The sequence below is a fragment of the Pinus tabuliformis genome, chromosome 2_1 (genome assembly GCF_031772625.1).
Source record: "Pinus tabuliformis cultivar Carrire ecotype Pingquan chromosome 2_1, CPIR1, whole genome shotgun sequence".
In the NCBI taxonomy this organism is placed as follows: Eukaryota; Viridiplantae; Streptophyta; class Pinopsida; order Pinales; family Pinaceae; genus Pinus; species Pinus tabuliformis.
The window spans coordinates 326151982-326173688 of record NC_142299.1 but is presented as its reverse complement, the minus strand read 5'-3'; the positions used below and the strand labels follow the sequence as shown (position 1 = coordinate 326173688).

Genomic DNA, 21707 nt, shown 5'->3' with positions numbered 1-21707 from the left:
TGCGACCAACCAACCGTCGCTACAATATCATATATGAACAAGACGTCATTGTATGACACTGTATATGTCCGTACAGAACTGCTTTACCCCACTACAGCCGCCACCAGCGTTCTGCTTTCTGTGACACGCAGTTACAGCCACCCCTGGTGTGTGGTCTCTGCGTAAGCCTCTTCAACCCAACGTCAGCTCTGCTAGCCTTTGCTACTTCTGCGCAGCGTCTTAGCCCTCTGCGTCTTCTGCGCTGGCCCACTCAGCCTTTGTGTCAGTCCTGGTTGCCTCTGTGTCAGCCTTCCAAGGCTTTGCGCTGTATCTCCGGCACTTTCTCTGCCTCTCTAATATGTATTCTCAGTCTTCTGTCGAACTGCCCCTCACTGCAACAGATCACTAACTCGATTTCTCAGCAAACCCTACCCTAGAAAATCAAATCCTTGATCAACTTGGTGTATCTCCAACTGACCCTCAAGCCTCCTCTTATACTTTTCCTGTTGACAATTCAACGGCCGAGATTAAGTCCCTAATCAACGACTAAGATTAGATTTGGTTTGATCCTCGTCATTTAGAGCTTTCTCACCCATTTTATATTAATACACATTAATATTTTAATTTTCCTAAGTTTAGACTTAGAAACCCCATTAAAAATATTAATTATTTTAATATCTCTCCATCCGGGTGGAATTTTCCCAAATGATTTCTGGGCCTTGGAGATCTTATGTGTCTTAGCCTCCACAAATTTTCATGGCTAGAGCACATCCGATGCTACCACAAATCAACACCATGTGGGATACCATTCAATGTTTTTCGCTCACCTTATTGACATGAAATGGATTATGCCATAAATGATGCCCCTAAAGTATACAAGAGCCCTGGGTATGACAAGGCTAGAACCGTTGGACTTAATCATGAAAAAGCAAAAACATCACATTCTTTGAGTAGAATGATAAATTCTTGGACTGAGCATGGGGTGTCCATTATATGTGATAGATGGACAAATGTAAAAAGCAAGTCATTAATAAGTGTTCTTGTTGTGTCTATTAAAGGTGCCATATTTCTTTCAGCATATGAATACTCAGACAAGTTCAAGATCGACATCAACATTGCAGAACCATCACTGAAACAATTCAACATCTTGGGCCATACAATGTCATTCAAGTCATCACTGATAATGCTGCTAATTGTAAGGTAGCGGGGGCAATTATTGAGGATAAATACACCAACATATTTTGGTTTGGGTGTTTGGTTCATATTTCACTTTATAACATTTAGTTTCATGTTAGATATTATTTGTTGTAATGGTTACACTTAGCTTACAAGTACAACTTTGGTAATCAATGATGATAAATGTTGCATATTGAATTTTGAAAGCTTGAAACTTTAAGATTGATGAATCATGAGACTCAATATGTTGTATGTTACTATGTTGCTAACTTGTGGACGCGGTTGATGAAGATTATAACTTCTAGATGATTGTTGTTATATGGTTCAATCTATGTTTTCTATATCTAATTCATCATTCTACACGCTTTCGTTGACAAGTATGCATCAAAATGTAAATATATATATATATATATATATATATATATATATATAACGCTCTTGGAATAGCTCCCAAACCAGGAGATTCTGAAAATGTCGCTCCCGCTCCCGCTCCCAAGTAACCTTGTTCTAGAAACCCACACAGATCGACTTCTACTTAATCCTAGTCATAGATTAACATCTAATCTTGGCCGTTGAAGTCTCAATGAAGGATTATAAGAAGAAAGTCAATGGGGCTTGGAGAACACTGTTAGGGTATTCCGACACACAGGAAATAATTAAGTATAGCTTGGTCTAGTGTATAGTTAGGTAAAGTCTGTTTCTTTAGTACGTATTTTTTGTAGCTTACAATCTAGCGGTCACGATATGTTCTAGACATGAAGTGATCCAACGTTTCATTTTCTCCTCGGTATTACCGACACTTGATCCGTGGCTTAACACCCGATTGGTCCATGATCTCTATTTAAAGATCATGGAGGGTCATTTGTTAGGCGATCATTCATGAGAGAAGCTTATGTAAATTTTCTTTCTTTTACAGTAATAAATTGTCTAAAGTGGCCCTGTTGGCTCAGGTCGTGCACTGTTTCCCGCTTTGAGGGTTTAACCACATCAAGAATACTGGTGTATTGATCTGTGATCTGTTTGTGACCGGTGTCCTTTGGTGTTCTATCTGAGGAGCTTACCCTACAAATTCCTACATGGTATCAGAGCTATTTGAGGTCCGCATCCGTTGCTGATCCAAATCTGACACTGGTACAACTGCATCCGACTGTTGTTTCCTAGATCTACTGTTTCTGACCGCTTTCGATCCGAGATCATTGCTCTATTGTGTTCAGAGCATCTATTCCAGTGATGAACCCCTTTCGTTTGACAAGAAAAGGTTTCTGGTAGTCTTAGCTACATCATTTTTAAGATCTAGAGGTATACAATCTTTATTTTCATATATAATTATTTATCTCTTTGTTTCTTTCGGTTTATAGTCCTTTATAATTTTTTTATTTACCGAATCTATACCTTTCATTTATGTGTATGCTATTTGCCCCGCGACTCTGTGTGATCTGGGCAAACCAGAAACAGAAAGAAATGATTTTTCTCATGCGTATGTTCTTTTCCACCATGCCTTAGGATGATCTCGGAAAATCAAAAACATCGAGGAAAATATTCAGTTTTCGGTCAAATCTAACTTTAAGTCGTAAGGCGTGGATTACTTTTGCTTGTTCGTTTTGGGTTGTGTATGTGTTTTTCTTATAGGAAAAAAATGGGTTGTTCAAGTAAGCACGCACTCCAAAGCTTCAGTGAGCTAAAAAAAAAACCCTTCTTCTTTTCCAAAAATTACTAACCTTTTAAACTAGCTCACTTGGTCCAAAGTTACTTTATGAGAATAGAGGTCTTGGATTCAAACCTTTCTTTTTGTTGAGTTACTTTTTCAAAATGCACATGTAACTTATGTTTTAAAGTTACTTCATGTAAAAGTGTTCTCGCCCATCATAAAAAAGTGAGTCGTCTAAAATTCTAAAATCTCTTTATCTTTTGTTTAAGTTACAATTTAGTGAATAGTTCATAAAGTACCATTGTAAATGTGACTTTCACTTATTTATAAAAGTAGATCACATAAAGTAATCTTTTTTTTAAGTGAGCTAATTAGATTAAGTTTGGAAAGGGGGGAATTTTTTTTTTAAATATAACATTATAATTCACTTCCCAACATTCACGTAGTTCATCGGCATCTTCAACAACTTTTATTCAAAAAGCTATAACTTTTTCATCCGGAAGCCGTTTTCAAAGCCATTTCTTTAATCGGCCTAATTTTTTTAAATCTTTCCGTTAAAACACTTAGTTTCAGCATCTACAGCTTCGGTTTCTTTTAAAAGGAAAGTCCATGCCTACTTATTCTTGAGAGCACCAACTACTTCCAATGGCTATCCTACATTGTGGATTTACTTAGAAGTAAAGGACTTTATAGAATAGCCTCAGGCCAAGAGTCTAAAACTAAAAATGAAGATAAACAAGCCAAATGGGAAAATAAGCAAGATCAAGCACGTGGGTTGATAGGGATGTCTATTTTTCCAGACTTTAGATCCCATATCGCAGAAATTGATACCCTCGATCAAGCAATGAAACAGCTCAATAAAGTTTTTGGAATTAAAAATGAAAGTAGAGCCCATCAACTTGAAAATGAGTTGCTTACATTGGACCCCAATAATTTTTCTTCCATTGAAGATTTTTTGTCAGAGTTCAAGACCTTTAGACTTCTCTTGGAAGGTGTTAAGGTTATGAAAGAAGATGGTAGCCTTATCTATTTCATTCTTACTAAGTTAGGACCAGCCTACTCTATGTTTGTTTCCACCTTCCATTCTACTAGAGAAGCCTTTATTTCTCAAGGACAAGACTACAAGTCCTCCTCTTTTGATGCCTTTAGTGATTCTTTAATAAAAGAACAAGAAAACCTCTTACATCTTCGTCTACTTAATACTATAAATTCTTCTAAGAAAACCTTAGCAGCCCAGCAACAACCAAATTCAAAGAATCCTAAGAAGCAGCATCCTAAAAAGAATGGCCTTAAACCAAACAAGGGTCCTAAGCAATTTCAGTCTCAAAATGAAAAATCAATTCAACAAAATGATAAAGCAAATAAAAACAAAGGGAAGAAGACTGATATACATTGCAACTTTTGTAATCATGATGGCCACTTAGAATCCAAATGTTTTAAGAAGATGGAAGCCTTGAAAGCAACCATGAAGAAGCATAACATCCTTTTGAAGCACTCTTCAACTTCAACTTCATCTTCAGGAATAGCACTTTCTGCATGTGGTTGTCAAGCATCTCGATCTGGTTATGCACTAAATGTATCTTCTTCTTCTCATTCTCATGAGTGGCTCATTGATTTTAGAGCTTCCTATCACATGGCCAAAAACAAAGCCATGTTTTCTTCTTTAAATGATTGTAACACCAAAAATATTTATGTTGGTGATGATAGATCTCTTAGTGTTGTAGGGACAGGAACTATTCATCTAGACAATGGTCAATTTAATGATGTATTATGTGTTCCCACCTTATCCTGCAACCTTCTATCCATATATCAGGTGAAAGTAAAACACTTGAATTTTCACCTCACAATGTTGTAATTAAGAACCTAAGAGATCCTAGACAGATTTTAGCTACTGGCATTGCTGATGATTCTACAAGGCTGTATAAATTTAACAACTTTGGGTCATCAACTCTTCCCTCGGTATTTGTTGTTCATAATAATGAAGTGAGCAAACTTTGGCATGAGCGATTTGGTCACTTAAACTATTGCTCCCTTCAAAATCTATGTAAACAAAATATCGTGACAGGTCTTCCTATGGTATCTTGCAGAGATGGTGTTTGTTCCGGATGTGTACTCGAAAAACACCATCGAGATAGTTTTGAAAAATGTACCTCTTGGCATGCCTCAGCCCCTCTACAGCTTGTGCATAGTGATTTATGTGGTCCACTTCCAATTGTTTCATTTTCTAGCTACAAGTATTTCTTAACTTTCATTGAAAATTTCTCCAAACGCACTTGGGTATACTTCTTAGAACTCAAGAGTGAAGTCTTTAACATGTTCTTGGCCTTTAAGGCCTTTTTGAAAACAATTTGGATATCAAATTCTTAAGCTAAGATCTGATAATGGCAGAGAATATGTTAACAACAAATTCATCAACTTTTGCACTGAGCATGGAATTAATTGCAACATGTTGTTCCATATACTCCACAACAAAATGGTGTAGCTGAAAGGAAGAATCGCACCTTAAAGGAAATGGCTAATTGTATGCTTCAATCCAAAAGACTTAGTCTTAATTTTTTGACAGAAGCAATTAATTGTGCAAATTACATAGTAAATCGCACCCCTACTAAGGTTTTGAAGAATACCACTCCAGAAGAAGCATGGAGCTCAATTAAACCAGATGTAAGTCACTATCGTGTTTTTAGAAGTGAAGCATGGGCCCATATTCCATATGAGAAACATAAAGCCTTAGAACCTAAGAGTGAAAAATGTATTTTTGTTGGATATTCTGAAGATGTCAAAGAATATAGACTTCTTCAACCTAAATCCAAAAATGTTATCACTTATCATTAGAAAATATGTAAAGTCTGCTAAAAATATATCGGCCTGCGAACCTAGTTCGGCAAATGTGCCACCTCTCTCTATCCCTTCCACTTCTGAAAATTATCCTTCTACAGATGATGACAGTGAGGATGACAATCCTCCCCCACCTTCTCGGGATCTTCCTTCAGCTTCCCAGCTTCCAAAATGGGTCCACGCTACTCGGGATGCAGCAGGTGCTCTTGCGGGTGATCCTACAAATCAGCGGCATACACATTCTCAGTTCAATAGAGCCTCTTCTTTACTCGCTCAAGCTTCAGTGAATTATAATCCTGACACCTTTGCAGAAGCTTCAGGCAATCCAGATTAGGACACAGCTATGAATGAAGAATATTGTTCATTATTGACAAATAATACATGGGACCTTCTTCCTCTTCCAAAGGGACAAAAACTTGTTTGATGCAAATGGGTTTACAGAACCAAGTTTGGACCAAATGGAAAAGTTGATAAACATAAAGCTCGTCTTGTTGCTAAGGGTTTTTCATAACTTGAAGGCATTGACTATACTGAAACCTTCTCCCCTGTTGCCAAAATGAACCCTATTCGCCTTGTTCTTTCTCTTGCTGCCTCTTTCAAATGGGAAGTCCATCAGATGGATGTTAAATCTGCCTTCTTGCATGGGGACTTACATGAAGAAATCTATATGGAACAACCTCTTGGCTTTATACAAACAGACCAACCTTGTATGTCAACTTAAGAAATCCCTTTATGGTCTCAAGCAAGCCACTCGAGCTTCGTATGCCAAAATGGATAGCTTTCTTTTAGATATTGGCTTTTCTACGTGTCATTCTGACAATATTGTCCACACCAAGAAAGTGGGGAAGTCTCTTATCATTCTTGTTCTTTATGTTGATGATCTCATCCCTACTGGTAGTGATTCCAACCTTATAAACCATGTGAAGTCCAGTCTTAAATAGCAGTTTGAAATGACAGACTTAGGACACTGGCATTATTTCTTGGTCCTCATGTCTTGCAATCCAAGGAAGCTATTTCCCTTTCTCAGTCCAAGTATGCCTGTGATCTTCTATGCCACTTTCGCATGGAAGACGATAAGCCAACCCCTTCTCCCTTTCAGTCTGGAGCCAAACTTTCAGTCACTTGTACTTCCCCTAAAGTTGATGCAACCTTATACCGTCAGCTTGTTGGAAAACTTTTATATTTGACCCATACTCATCCTGACCTTTCCTTTGTTGTTGGCCTTGTTGCTCGGCTTATGCAAAACCCACATGAAAGTCATTGGAAAGCGGCTAAAAGAATACTTCGTTATGTTCGAGATACATTTCAATTTGGGATTCATTACAATGCAGAAGCATCTCCTCTATTGGTCGGTTTCACTGATTCTGATTGGGCTCATGATCCTGACGATCGGAAGTCTACTACAGGTTATTTCTTCACTCTTGGTTCTAGACCTATTACATGGGCTTGCAAGAAACAAAGTGCCATTTCTCTTTCTTTAGCAGAAGCAGAGTATCGTGGCGTCGTTGAAGCTAGTAAAGAAGCCCTGTGGCTTCATCAAATCCTGTCAGAGTTTGGTTTTAAGCAGCAACATCTGACTACACTTTGGTGTGATAATCAAAGTGTCGTTCAACTACGCAAAGATCCAATCCAACATCAGCGCAGCAAACACATTGAACTACACATGCATTTCATCAGAAATCTCATTCATGACCATGTTCTTGAAGTACAATATAGTTCAACCAATGATCAAGTTGCAAACATCTTTACAAAGGCTCTCACAGAGGAGAAGTTTACTAAACTCCGATTTATGGTTGGAGTTCAAGAAGTTGTCACTAAGGGGGGATAGGCTCTAATGCCTCCTTCCTTCTCCTATTATGTCATATTTGTACATCCTTCAATCCTATCCCAAGTTGTTCTTAAGGGAGGATGTTAGGATATTCTGACACATAGGAAATAGTTAAGTATAACTTGGTCTAGTGTATAATTAGGTGAAGTGTGTTTCTTTAGTATGTACTTTTTGTAACTTACAATCTGATGGTCACGATATGTTCTAGACATGAAGTGATCTGACGATTCATTCTCTCCTCGGTATTACCGACACTTGATCTGTGGCTTAACACCCAATTGGTCCATGATCTCTATTTAAAGAGCACAGAGGGTCATTAGTTAGGTGATCGTTCATGAGAAAATCTTATGTAAATTTTCTTTCTTTTACATTAATAAATTACCTGAAGTGGCTGCGTTGGCTCAAGTGTGGATTGTTTCCCTCTTTGAGGGTTTTAACCACGTCAAGAATACCGGTGTATTGATCTGTGATCTGTTTGTGAATGGTGTCCTTTGGTGTTCTATGTGAGGAACTTACCCTGTAAATTCCTACAAACGCACTTGCAGAGTTTGATTTTGCTGAGAAATTGATTTCTAGAGTAGTAGTTGTATGTTGCCGGAAGTGAGTCAGTGAGGTCGAAGTAGTGAGAGAGAGGCAGAGATAGTGAGGTCGGAGGAAGTTTTTCCAGTCCCAGCGAGTACATTGCAGAGAGGCAGTGATTGCCACAAAGAGGTAGCACAAAGCCCTCTTAGGGAGACTTTCGTTTTGGTGGGGAGAAGGAGAAATTCGAAGCCAGAAGTTGAATAAAGATTCCAGAGGCCAGGAGAATCAATTTCCCAAACAGTAGCTGACGAGACAGTGAGAGGAGACATCGTTCCAAGCTTGTGGGACATAGTAACTGCGTAGGCTGACAGAGTGACTACGCACAGGGAGCAAGGAGAAGCTCAATTTGAGCTGAGGTCAGTGTTGGATCGCCTGTGGAATGAGAAATTCTTCTCACTAGTTATTATTGCCAGTTATTTCTCTGTCTAGATTGCTAGAATAAGCATCCATAGCTTGTACTTAGATTTTCACTACTGCATAATATTAAAACCCTCAGTTTTTCCACTGGTTTTTCTGCGAAATTAGTCCAAAAATAACAGTGTCATATTGTGTGTGCACATCTATTTTTTCCAGCATTTTTATTTCTTTCACAGTATTTTATTTGTGAAGGTTGCAGTGTATATGTTTTGATATTTGTCATAGCACACAGCAAATAATTTGTTTAATTAAATTAACAAATGAAAAAAATAACGTCAATGGCTGCAATAGGATTCGGGATTAGCCGAATTTTGACATTATCCACACTTGTGAAGTCAAGAGGAGTATTTGGAGTCTAACCGAGATTATAGAGCTATCATTTGACCAAGTTTTGATCTTTTATGTTTGACCAAGATTTTGGTTTTGTTTGACTGCGATCTATCCAAATTTGACCACAGGAAACGCCAAGTTTAACTGCATAAGAAGGTCGATTTTGACCGCATTGAGAGACTATTTAACTACAATTGGCTACAGGTTTGACCATAGAAATTCAATTGTAGGTCCGAGTTGACCATGTTACCGCAAAATCTAACAGGCCTTGGAGAGGGAAACTCTACAACACAAAAGATAGACAAAGTGCTAACAATGGGGCATATGTTATTACAATTCTCTTTACTTGATTACTACTTGTGTACTTCTTATATTATCTTTGTTCCTTATTAGTGTTTATGTTCAATAAATCAAAATAGAAATTAAATCAATAAGACAGTCACACAATAATTAGTCTCCAAACCATGGCTAAAACCCCTTCTCTTGTTTGACTGCGAATCTATCCAAATTTGACCACAAGAAACGCCAAGTTTGACTACAAAAAAAGGTCGACTTTGACCGCATTGATACATTGTATGACTGCAATTGGCTAGGGGTTTGATCATAGGAAGTCAATTGTAGGTCCAAGTTGACAATGTTACTACAAAATCTAATAGACCTTGGAGAGGGAAACTCTACAACACAAAAGATAGACAAAGTGCTAACAATCAGGTAGAGGCCTGTTGTGTTGAGTATTTAGGAAGGGCATATGTTATTACAATTCTCTTTACTTGTGTACTTATTCTTACATTATCTTTGTTCCTTATTAGTGTTTATGTTCAATAAATCAAAATAGCAATCAAATCAATAAGACAGTAACACAATAATTAAGCTCCAAGCCATGGCTAAAACCCTTCTCTTGAGGGGAAAACTTCACTAGAAGACTATATTGACCTTGACAACTACATTTGACCCATAGCCTCTTCTAGATCAAGACACAGTCATCCTTTATCCATCATGATTGCATCACTAATCATGACCTTCATTGTAGCACACACTGTGATCATCATCGAGCTCCTCCTGAGATAATACCTGAAATTTGCATTGTGGTGACACCCGAAATCATAGTCCGAACTTCCTCAGATGACACCCGAATTTTGTACTGTGGAGACACCCGAAATTGCAATCCTGTAGATGCCCATCAAATAGACCCTTCATCCGAACTGAGATACTGTGGAACAGGTCCGAGGTTCTTCCTGCAATAGTACCTGAGATCACTTCCTGTAATTACACCCGAAAATCACAGAGGAAAATGCGAGATCTTCTCTAACTAGACAGCGAGGGGTACACTCCTTTATATAGTTGTTAGGCTACACATTTAAGCCGACATGAATTGTTGAATTGTCGTGTCTATTTATTTGAGCCGACATGTCTTCATTGATGAACCGACATGTCAAATATATATATATATATATATATATATATATATATATATATTTGTTGGAGCCGACATGTCATTTCGTTAAGCATATTTTGAGGTCGTTTTATGGATGACTGTGCTTGATCTAGGAGAGCATTATATTGACAAGTGTAACATGATAAAACCTAAAGACATCAAGAAGAAGTCTTTGACCTAAGAATAGGCATCTTGCTCATGAAACCCATGAAGCAAGGAATTACAATAAATACATTTTATTCTTCTTTGTTTCTTCTTTACATAATTACAAGATATTATGAAGCCTGAACCTAGTTACACTTTCTACAACATGTTGACCACTGGAGTGGCACCTAAAGATTTTTTGAAGGCTCCATGCCCACGGATGTACCAAAGGTTGCATGTACCATCAGAGATCATCATATCACCAGAGCTTTTCAACTCTACTTCTTCTTCTCATCATTTTTTGTTGTACTCAAAGTCCACAATCCCTATGAGGACAACGTAAAAGTGATACTAGTATGAGGAGTTGAGTCATGTAACAGGTCTAGGTGGCTTGGGACCTTATCATCAAGTGAGTATTACTCTGGGAGGTTTTTTTCACTTGATTAATTATCATCTCCTTACGAAGACTTAATAATTAATTGAGTTTTTTCCTCCAAGCATAACCCCAAATTCGGAGTACGGCGTGATGGTGAAGCCTTGCGTGAGTCTTAGTGTCTAGGGTCATTGTATATTACCATACAAGGTCACACAAAAAATTCGTAAAATTTAATTAGGTCTAGGGGGTAGTGTTTTAATTTTTAAAATTTCCAGCAATGCTGAAACTAGAATAAATTTTGTATATGAAATGTAATAAGTGATGTCTAGAGATGTTATATGGGATATGTGTGTTCAAAATTACACCTCTCATCCTCAACTTTCTCCTATGACACACTTTGAGGGGTAGAAAAATAAGCTCTAAACCCTCAAAACCCATTTTCCCTATGTTTTGTGGAAAATGTGGCAATAAATTAGTCCAACAATTAAATAAATAGAGAAAATAAATAGCTCCATGTGACAAAATGACATGGAAATGGGTTCGAAATTATCTCAAGTCAAAAAAACGAGTCAAAGGACAAGTGGAGGATGATTTGGCACCTTGCATCATAAATATATGGTCCACTCAAGGAAATCGAATTTTTGGCATTAAATGAGGAAGTTGCTTACTTGGAAATTCTAGTTTGTGAAGTTAATGCACATTGGAGGATTTGGGAAAGTATTTGCTTGAGATTTTTGTGGAAAATTGTCCCCACATGGGTCCCTACCCTTCTACACTTGTCATTTCATCATGGAATTCGATTTCACTTGAGGATTCTTTATGCTACTTTGGAAATTCGAACTTGCATGAAGAAGCATTGGGATTGTTGCCTCTTTGTCTTGGAATTGTCACCATTTGTCTTGGGATTGGCTCCCAAGCTTCTCTATATAATAGAGATTTGTGCTCTCACTTTGTATCCATTGTTTTACTAGCTATTGTACTTGCGAAAGTGGTGCTACTTTATACATTTTTCAAGAATATCAATAAAATGACTTTGGGGGTCCATTCATGGGTGTTCTCACTTTGGATCATGGTGCATTGTGAGCTATTGGTATAAATATTTTTATGCTTTGAGTTAATTTCATTTTCCATATATTCTTGAAAACTTACTAGCACAAAGTTATCTTGTGTTGACATTTGATTTGAAAATAGGTTCTAGATATTGAAAGCTCTAGTTTACTTCCAAATAAATTTCTACAAGTTTCAATTCATTGTTTGTTTATCTAAATCTATATGGACTAATGTGTCACTTGTTTATCTAATCTCATCACTTGATTTGATTTCTTGTATATTATTTGTATTTTATTTAATTGTTTTCATATTCTCTTTACACTAATTTGTTTCTTGATTTTGCAGCCCATAGGTAGAATGTTGGTGATAAGAGCATTAAAGAAAGATCATACAAACTGTAACCATTTTTTTGTAGGACCTTTAAACCCCTTTCAAAGTCGAATTTTTGAGGAGGTCGTGGGTATTTGAGGAGGATTGGCTCCTTGTCTTGTGCATCATTTCATTCACCTTTGAAGGCCAAGTTTTGATACATCAAGAGACACTCAACTTCTTCAATTTTGAGAACTTTCTCATTATACTTTTCTCATTTTCTGATTTTGAATTTCAAGGAGATCTAGAGCTTGATAAGCTTCATGCATTGTAAAGATCCCTCTTGAAGTTTTACTTAAGACATCTTGGAAGATTCAGTATCTTGTAACATATAATAAAAGCTTAGTTTTTCTTGTGGGTGGCTTGATCTTGCACTTGTTTTCTTAGTTTTCATCTTGCATGCTTTAAAATTAACACAACCTTACCATCACAATCTAATTTTCTGAGGCCTTTGGCACTGCAGAAACTGTGGCTCTCACGATTGCAAGGTCACTGTGTTAGCCACATAAGAGGATCTATGCCCTTAAAGTTTATGAAAAAAGGGGTCCCTAAAAATGTCTTTCAACCAAGCTTATGCTTGGAGGTAAATTAAATTAAGATGCAACTATACTAAAATGCCTAATATGGTATGCAAGTAAGTTTACAAGTGTTTTGTAAAAAGTGGAAATGCTTAGAGTAAATATGCTCAACAAGATAACTTGGATAGTTGCTCAAAGTAATGCAAGATACATAAGTTTTATAAACATATAAGATTGTAACTTGAAAGTAATTGCCTTGACAAATGATAAACGAATAACCAACTAAAGTAATGAGGCTTGAAATTTATATGCTTGCAAAATGAGCAAATAACTTAAAATCTATGAAACCCGGATTCGGAACACGTAAGGCATGGGGGACGAATCCGGTTTCATAGATTTTAAGTTATTTGCTCATTTTGCAAGCATATAAAGTTCAAGCTTCATTGCTTTAGTTGGTTATTGGTTTATCATTTGTCAAAGCAACTACTTTCAACTTACAATCTTATATGTTTATGAATCTTATGTACCTTGCATTACTTTGAGCAACTATCCAAGTTATCTTGTTGAGCATATTTACTCGAAGCATTTCCATTTTTTACAAAACACTTATAAACTTACTTGCATACCATATTAGGGATTTTAGTATAGTTGCATCTTAACTTATTTTACCTCCAAGCATAAGATTGGTTGAAAGACATTTTTAAGGATCCCTTTCTTTCATAAACTTTAAGGACATAGATCCTCTTATGTGGTTAACACAGTGACCATGCAATCATCAGAGCCACGGTCTCTAAAGCGACAGAGGCATTGAGTGTGTTGGGTAATCAAAGGAAGGTATCGTTAATATATTTGTTGATGTCTTTCTCTTGGACCCCTTCCACAACTCACATAAGAGACTTGTTTCAAAATAGTCGAAAGAAAGGTCACATCTAGACTAGGCATTTAGAATAAAATTTACCAAGATAGTTGAATTCGTTCTTAGCTTAAGTGCATTTCATGCTAACACATCTTGCTATTTCACTTACAAATTATTTTATGTACTTGTCATTGATGAAATTGAGTTGATTGTCTTATTTAGGCAAGTATCATCTTGTTTCACTTTTGTAAGTAAAGTTTAATTTATTTCCTTTGCAAGTCACTCTATTTTGCTTCCATACATGCTTTTGGATTTATGAATGATTATATACTTTGAAAGCATTTCTTGAAAGAAAACTTTATATCTTGCATATAATATCATATCTTGCTAACATATTTTGTTTGATTTGACAAGGTTACTTGTATTTCAATTTGAAACATTTCATTTTTCTTGAGCAAGTATTACTTATTATTAAAGCAATAATTGAAGGCATTGGTTTTATATGTGCTTATCATTATCTCCAGTGTTGATAGTTATTGAAGTTTATTTTATTTCATATTGTTCACATTCTATTTGCTCATAATCTTAAAAGTTATCTATTTCACTCTAACATCTCCTAGAAACCTTCTAACTTAGTTTTCCTTTAGGGACCACCCCCCTTAGTTGACCTAGAAGAGAGCTTAAACAGAGAGAGTTGGGAATAGGTGATAGCCCCATCTCTTTAATTTGCCACCAACCAGACCTTGTGGGGTTAACGGCTTTGCTCACTAACATAGGTGTGTGTGACAGGCAGCAACAAGGCCCAATGTCACCTCAGCCAAAATCCCTTGCTCTTATAGATTTTCACCGATGGTAGGAGACTCGTTAAGTGAGAAAGAGATCAATTCTAAGATAGATAGGTTGTAGATAAGGTGTAAGATGATATCACTAGGGCTCATTCAAGAGAGACACAGAAAAGTTAAAAGGCTTCTCTAAAGAAAAGACCTAGAAAAGGGAGGATCAAGACCTACGGTTTGATGTATTTGATGATAATGAGAGTTCCAATGGTCAAGACAAAAGAAAAAAAGTTCCTTGTGATGGATTCCAATAATTACAAGGCTCATGAAACCTTCAAGAAAGTCCTCAAGTTGAGGGAGAAGAAACTAGGGTTTCCCTCTTTGGGCAACACATACGACAAGAGATTTTAAGGATAAAATTTGAGTGGATGCCCACCAAAATGACACCTCGTGTAGTCAAGGCCTACCTCTTGATGTTTAGGCTCTCAACCCACCAAAAACCCTCCTTTATAGAATTGCACTAAGCCCTAGATTCTCCTTCCTAGCCTTAAAAGAACTGGATTTAAGGAGAGAAATTTATGGAGGAAATTTCAAGATGATCACTAAATGATAGGACTAGTGCCTTGCCTTATGGGCATATGGAGTCTAGGATGCTTAAGATAATCCAAATTTATTCCCAAGGGGGTTAAAATTTTATGCCCTAGCTATCAAATTTCTATCATTTACCCATTCAATGGAAAAATGAAGTTTCATGGGAGAGCTACAAGGAGATCACAACTAGGAACATTCATTACATGTTATGACGAGTAATGCATACAACATTCATCCAAATATTATTCAATAAATTGATCTTCTACAAATTAGGGCACAATTTTTGACCTAGAACCAATAGTTCAATGCATTAGACATTCAAGAAAAGATATTCAACAACAGGAATCAATTAGAAGGTAACATGCAATATATCCGTCCATTAAACCAAGAATAGCTCCAAAGAATATCCCAAAACATCTTGATTTTTCCTTGTAGTACTACTCGAAGCTCTAGGAAATGAGAGCATGCTTTAATTGATGTGTAGCAATGGTTACCTCATTAGTGTTGGCGCAGTTCATCGCACACCAGGGCTTGGCACATGCAAGGGTTCCTTTTCATGATGTTGTAGGGTAGCACTGGCCCTAGGAACCGAGTGATGGCCATAATGTTAATGGGTAGAGCTCATGCTTGGCTTTTGCCCACATGCTAATGTTAATGTCCTGACTATCTTTTACATTTTATAATTTACTTTCTATTGTTTCTTGCATGCACTTTCCTTTTCTTTTAACTATATCAACCTCCCGGGGCAAAATTTCCAGGCCCAACCCAGATATGCGAAAAAAGGGGAGGGGGTGTGCTAAATCCCAGTGGACTCAAAGATGGGAGATGGAGTATAGGACTCATAATGTATGAAGGGAAGTGATAAGTATGGAATGGGGAAAACAGTACCACGCTATCTTAGTCAGGGTTTCCTAAGTAGTGCCCTTCATCAAGCCATGGGCCATTAGGGGAGGTCCCATTGGACTAGGGTTGAAGATTAAACCCCTCCCCCCCCATTTAAAATGAGGGAAGGAAACCACGGTCAAAACCCTTCCCTCTTCCAAGTCACCCCATAATCCATGCCTAACGCCCAAATGGAAAAAAAGCTTAAGCACCCAATTGCATAATGAATAAAGTATCTTTTGGGTTTGATTGCCCACCATCCAACATCTGCTCTTGGCAAATGGGCAACGAAACATACAACTAATGCAAGTGGCGAGATAAGAATGGCACATCACATCAACTACTCGGTGGTTGCTAAGGGTTGTTAGCTGCCAATTGGAAGAGATGACTAGGAAAAATATTCTCCTATGGGGTCACACACTTTTGGTGGGTAACAAACTGCAAGGTTCGCCCACAAGTCTGAATTTGGCTGTAGCAAATAGTTTGCCCAAGCTGAAAAAATTGACTAGAATTGACTATTTTGAAGGCTTGACCAACGTTGACTAAGCTGGAATTTTGACCAGGTTTGACTGGTTAATAGACTTGGATTTTGGCACAGATTTCTAGACAAATTTGGAATTGTAAACACTGTTAAAGGATAATTTCTCCTAAGAAGAAAAGTTGCTAGGTTTCCTCCCAAGTTTGCGTTTCTCAGGGAAAATTTGTTGTCTCTATTGTGTTTGGCTATCTCTTTATGATCTTACTGTTTTCGCTGCATCATTGTTGAAATTTTGTATATAATTGTTCAATGATATAAGTGATATAAGATAATTTGGTTGAAGATCATTAGGAAGTAATTATCAGATCAGAAAAACAGTTTCTACTATTCATCCTTGTAGAAAATTCAACAAATCCAAGAGGGAAATCTTGAATGATAGCCTTGAGGTTACAAATCCAGGAGGAGGGAAATCATGATGTTGCAACCAATAAAATGGAGTGTTTGGAGTGTTTGAATTCTACTACTTGGGATAAGGTAAGGTCCTCATCTAAGAATATCCTATTTGGGAGCAAGAAAAGTTTTACGCTTGGCCCATAGCACCTGAAGTTGATCCCCAGCTAACCTGAACCAGATGAACATAGTGGAATCAGTGCCAAACCAAGCCCTCACAACGGCAATGTCTGGGAGCTCAAGTTATCCCAGAGGAATAAGATGCTAACCTATAAGCTAAGTCACATGACACGGGGATTCGGGATTCTTAGGATTCAGGATTTGTGGCGTCGAATTCGGACACGTTGACCCCCCGGAACAAGACACGTAGGATTCGTTATATATTATTTTATTAAATATATATATATATATATATATATATATATATTTAATATATATATATATATATATATTAATTAAAAATTAGATATTTCTTACACAAGTTTCAATTAATGTACAAATTTATTGATTTCAAACATAGATCTTCATCTATAGCATGCATAGTACATACAAAATTCAAATACATGTCAGTGGTACTGGTCACATAAATCATGATTCATAATTCATAACTGAAAGACAACTTACAACTACAAGATAGTAAGATAAACATACTAACAATTGTAGTTTTCTCATTAAGTCATCAAATCAAAATGTGTTACATAGGTAGTGTTGGTGCAATGCCAATGGCAAATAGAAATAGAAAATATAAAACAACTACAGGTATACAAGCCTCAAGGCATCAATCCTCATCATCAGCATCAGAATCAGCATCAATGTCCTCATCATCATGGTCCCCACTGCTCTCCTCTGCATCCTCCTCCTCCCCTGTATTCATAGCCGCCTCTGCATCTGCTGGTGTGGAGGATGACCCCTCTAAGTCATCAAATCTAACAGGCTCTAGCACTAGATCATTGAGATCCATGTTGGCCAATGGCAACTCAACACTAGTGTCCAAACCCATATCATCAAGAAAGACATCCCACATCGTTGTCTTTCCCCTCAACCACTCTTCCCTCTGCCTGTAAATAAGACGAAGGTTGGTGTGCACATACACCATTGTCTCTGCCCTCGACTGCTCAAGCCTGCTCTTCTTCACACTATACAAATTCCCATATGTGCTCCAATTCCTCTCGCAACAAGAGGATGAAGTCACCTGAGAGAGGAGCCTCATGGCTAACTGTTGAAGAGGAGGGCTTGTTGCCTCATGATTTGCCCACCAAGAATAGGGCTTCTTAGCCCCCCTATCTCTAATCACATCATAACCTCCAAATCGACCACTGCCAGTGGAAAATTCTGCAACGGCATCCTCCACCTCAGCAAGCAATGCACTATCCTGAAAAATCCGCCTGAATGCCTCTTTCCTCCCCAGTGAGATTTCACCATCCATGTGAGGAGGGAATCTGCAGGAAGGTCCGCCATTCAGCCACTCATGGTTGTAGTATTTGGTGTTCAATGAGTGAGCCAAACAATGTAAAAGTGTACAATTCTTGTCCCATCTGCTGACAAGAATATTCTGTATAGTATCATAGAAGGCCTCTGGTGATGTCTCATACTCGAGGCACTCACTCTGTAGAATAATGCTCCTCACAGACTCAATCATGGAATCCCATCCCTCATAAACCTCTTCTAGGATGGGTTTGTCTGTATCTGCAAATTGAAGCAAAGAAATGATAGGGTCCATGATCCGAATAATTAGATCTACCCTCTCCCACCAAGCATCATCTAGCACTGTGTCCTTCACTCTTTTAGAAGCTACTTGATCTGTCTTTCTCCAAAAAGACCAAAACTCAAAAATAACCATGGCCCCAAGAGCAGTCTTGACCTCCCTCAACCTCTTCAACCTCATGAATGAAGAGGCGAACCGTGCATCAGCAATCTTCAACAATGATAGATTGGTGTACTCCTTGTAGAAAGTGAGGGCATTTGTATGATTTTGCACAAAGTTACGGATATGTCTTGCATCCTCAATAATGCTTCCAATCCAAAGCACATCAGAAGCAATGGATTTCAGTGCTAAGTTCAATGAATGGACAATGCAAGGTGTCCAAAACACTTGTGGATATTTAGCTTCCACAGTCATGCCAGCAGCCTTGCAAACAGGTGCATTATCTGTAATGATTTGCACACAAGAATCAACCCCTAATCTTCAATAACTTTAATAAATAACTCACCAATAAATTGTGCATCCTTGTATTCGCCAAGTGTATCCACTACTTTCATGAAAACTGGACCACTCAAAGAAGACACTGTGAAGTTGATGCTGGCTATGATGCTACAATAGGCTCAAGCATTTTTTGCACCTCTTCTTTTGCCTTCGTCAACAATGTGGTTCTCAGCTTCTCTGACCCAGGAGGCACATACCCTGCTGGAGCCCCTTGAGTTAGAGCTCGGCACATCTCAATAATTAGAGATGAGCGTGCAACATTAAATGATATGAAGTTTTGATAGAAGAAGAAGGCAATGGTGAGATCAAGCTCTTCCCGTCTCTCTTTTTGGAAAATCTTGTCCACTGGACCAAGTGCTCTTCTTTTTGTTGTTTGTCCCCCAGTGGAAGTAGAACTCTCAAATGGAAATTTGGTGGTGGCTTTCCTCAAAAATGGAAGGGGGTCTTCATTCTTGGGTTTTCTTGATTTTGAAGCCACGTGTTCCATACCAACATTGGACTCCTTTTTTCAATTCTTTTCTCTTTTGTAAAAAAACAGCTTTACAAGCTCCAATCCCACAACCCGGTAAAGCCAACAAATGTGCTTTCACACAGTAATATGTGCTTTTGAAATAAATGTGACAAAAGCTGCATTTCCATTGCACATTGCCTCCTCCCTTTCCCTTGGAGTTTGTCCCATCCTCTCTTGTGACATATTTCCAAAATGGATATTTATCATTGTCTTTAGGTCCTCCTCTTCCCTCAACATTACTTGCAGCAGACTCTGATGATATTGGGGGAGGAGGGGCATCTCCACCCATGACATTCTTGCCCTTCCTTTGCCCCCTAACTGCTGCCTTTGATTGAGCCATGAATACTATGAAAGAAATGAACAAAAATGCACAAATTTGTAAACAAAAGATCATATACAAACTACCGTAAGAAATGCAAAAAAATGGAGCTGAAACGCACTTACCTGGTGCTTGAATCTCCTTGCCGAACGCTCTACTCCCTTAACTCCTTGCTCCAAACCCTTCTCCACTTGCCAACAGCTCAAACAACGCTTGCCAAATGATAATATGCTTGGCTGTAATGAACAAATGCGGCTTTTTCATACCCACACAGGTCACTTTTCCGCCAAACGAGTCCTGGAAAACAGGACACGATGTCAAAAATCGTGACACGCTGCTGAAAATCGTGACACGCTGGGGGATTCGACGTGTCAAAATCGGATTTGATGTGTCATGTTTTTTGGACACAATTTTCGCGCGAATCATGTCCGACACGACGGATTCGGATTTGTGGACCCTATATAACGAATCCGGTTACTTAGCCTATAAGGGATCCGGAGAAGAAAGGGATAAGGGTAGTCCCCTGATAGCCTAGAAACTCCATTTTGTTTGAAGAGAAGATGGTGCCCACTTTTCAGGTAATTGCATAGGTTAATGCTTTATTCCATATTATAAAGTTATTCCAAAGGTTAAACCATAGAAAATTCTATCAGAAGTACAGATCAAGGCCTATATTCTATCAGTGGGATTGGCTTTATTCTATATCTTTCAGAGATACATAGATTTCAGGTCAAAGGTAATATAGGAATATGAAAGAATAACCAACCGAAATTCAAGGACTTCTACTGCTTACTAAAATCTGCTTTGGACAAAGCAAATGATAAGCTTCAGGTCATGGGTGATTCATAATTTCAAATAAAGGAAGCCTCCAACTATAGATTATTTCTCTCCTTCCACAGAAACAGCAATTAAAGGCCATATCTAATCAATTTCTCTGGGTTAGCTATACTAATATTTATAAAGATCACAACAAGAATGCAGATCAACTCTCAAAGGAAGAACTTCAACTCCATGAGCCTTATGCTTCTTTGGAAGAAGTATAAGTGGTCATTCAGTGATTTTACAACAGTTTTCATATAATTATTTCTGAATTCTTTTTGAACTTGTAACCTGTCTGTACATGGGACAAGCCTATTGTCTGTTTTCAATTACTTGATAGATATCATGCTTGATATAATAAAGGCTGTGGATCTCTCTGGATGTGCTACTATAATGAAAGATTCTATAGAGAACCATCTCTAGAAGATCCTTATTGGACTGTACCTAGAGAACCTTTGTATTATATTTTTGTTTATCTTGAATAAAAAAATGTTTTTCCTTAGAGAAATTTTATATTTGTGTTTAAATAAACCTACTAACATCTGATATGCCAATCTCAGTTGTCAACTTTATCAGGTATATTCAAAAAAGTGTACAATAGAAGATGACCACTATACAAATTATTCCTGTACACATGAAAACGTCCTAGCATTATTTCTGGAGAGGTTGACGGTGAAGCACATATAATTTCGTAGTGGACAACATATATACCAGCAAAGGACCACATTGTGTACGGATTGACATACTCTGGCATAGGCTGACATAAAACAGGCTCATAAAAATCACATCAAGCAAACAGCTAGGTTTCTGCGCTGTTAGGAGACCAATGCATAAGCCAACACACTGATTATAGAAACCAATGTTACCAGACTCGGAATCGGCAATAAATCGGCGAGGCAAAAGAGCGAAGAGTTTTAATCGGATCGGGAAAGAATCGGGAAAAAATCGGTGGATACAATAAATAAATATATACACATTTGAATTAAAAAAAACATATTTCATTGATATTCAATAAAGCCGTGTCCAAACAATGCATGATATCAACAGATGTCCAAAAAATCATGAGGGCAATGTGCATACTTCAGTCTTCAAGTATAAAATATATTTATTATTGGAAAACATTTAAAAACAGGTA

At 37.6% G+C, this 21707-nt stretch overlaps 1 protein-coding gene across 2 annotated transcripts in view; it reads right to left on the bottom strand.

Annotated features, from left to right (window-relative positions):
- The window catches only part of ABH1 (ARM repeat superfamily protein), a 375899-nt gene that overhangs the window by 249475 nt on the left and 104717 nt on the right, over positions 1-21707 (bottom strand). The gene's annotated exons all lie outside the window — the stretch shown is intronic.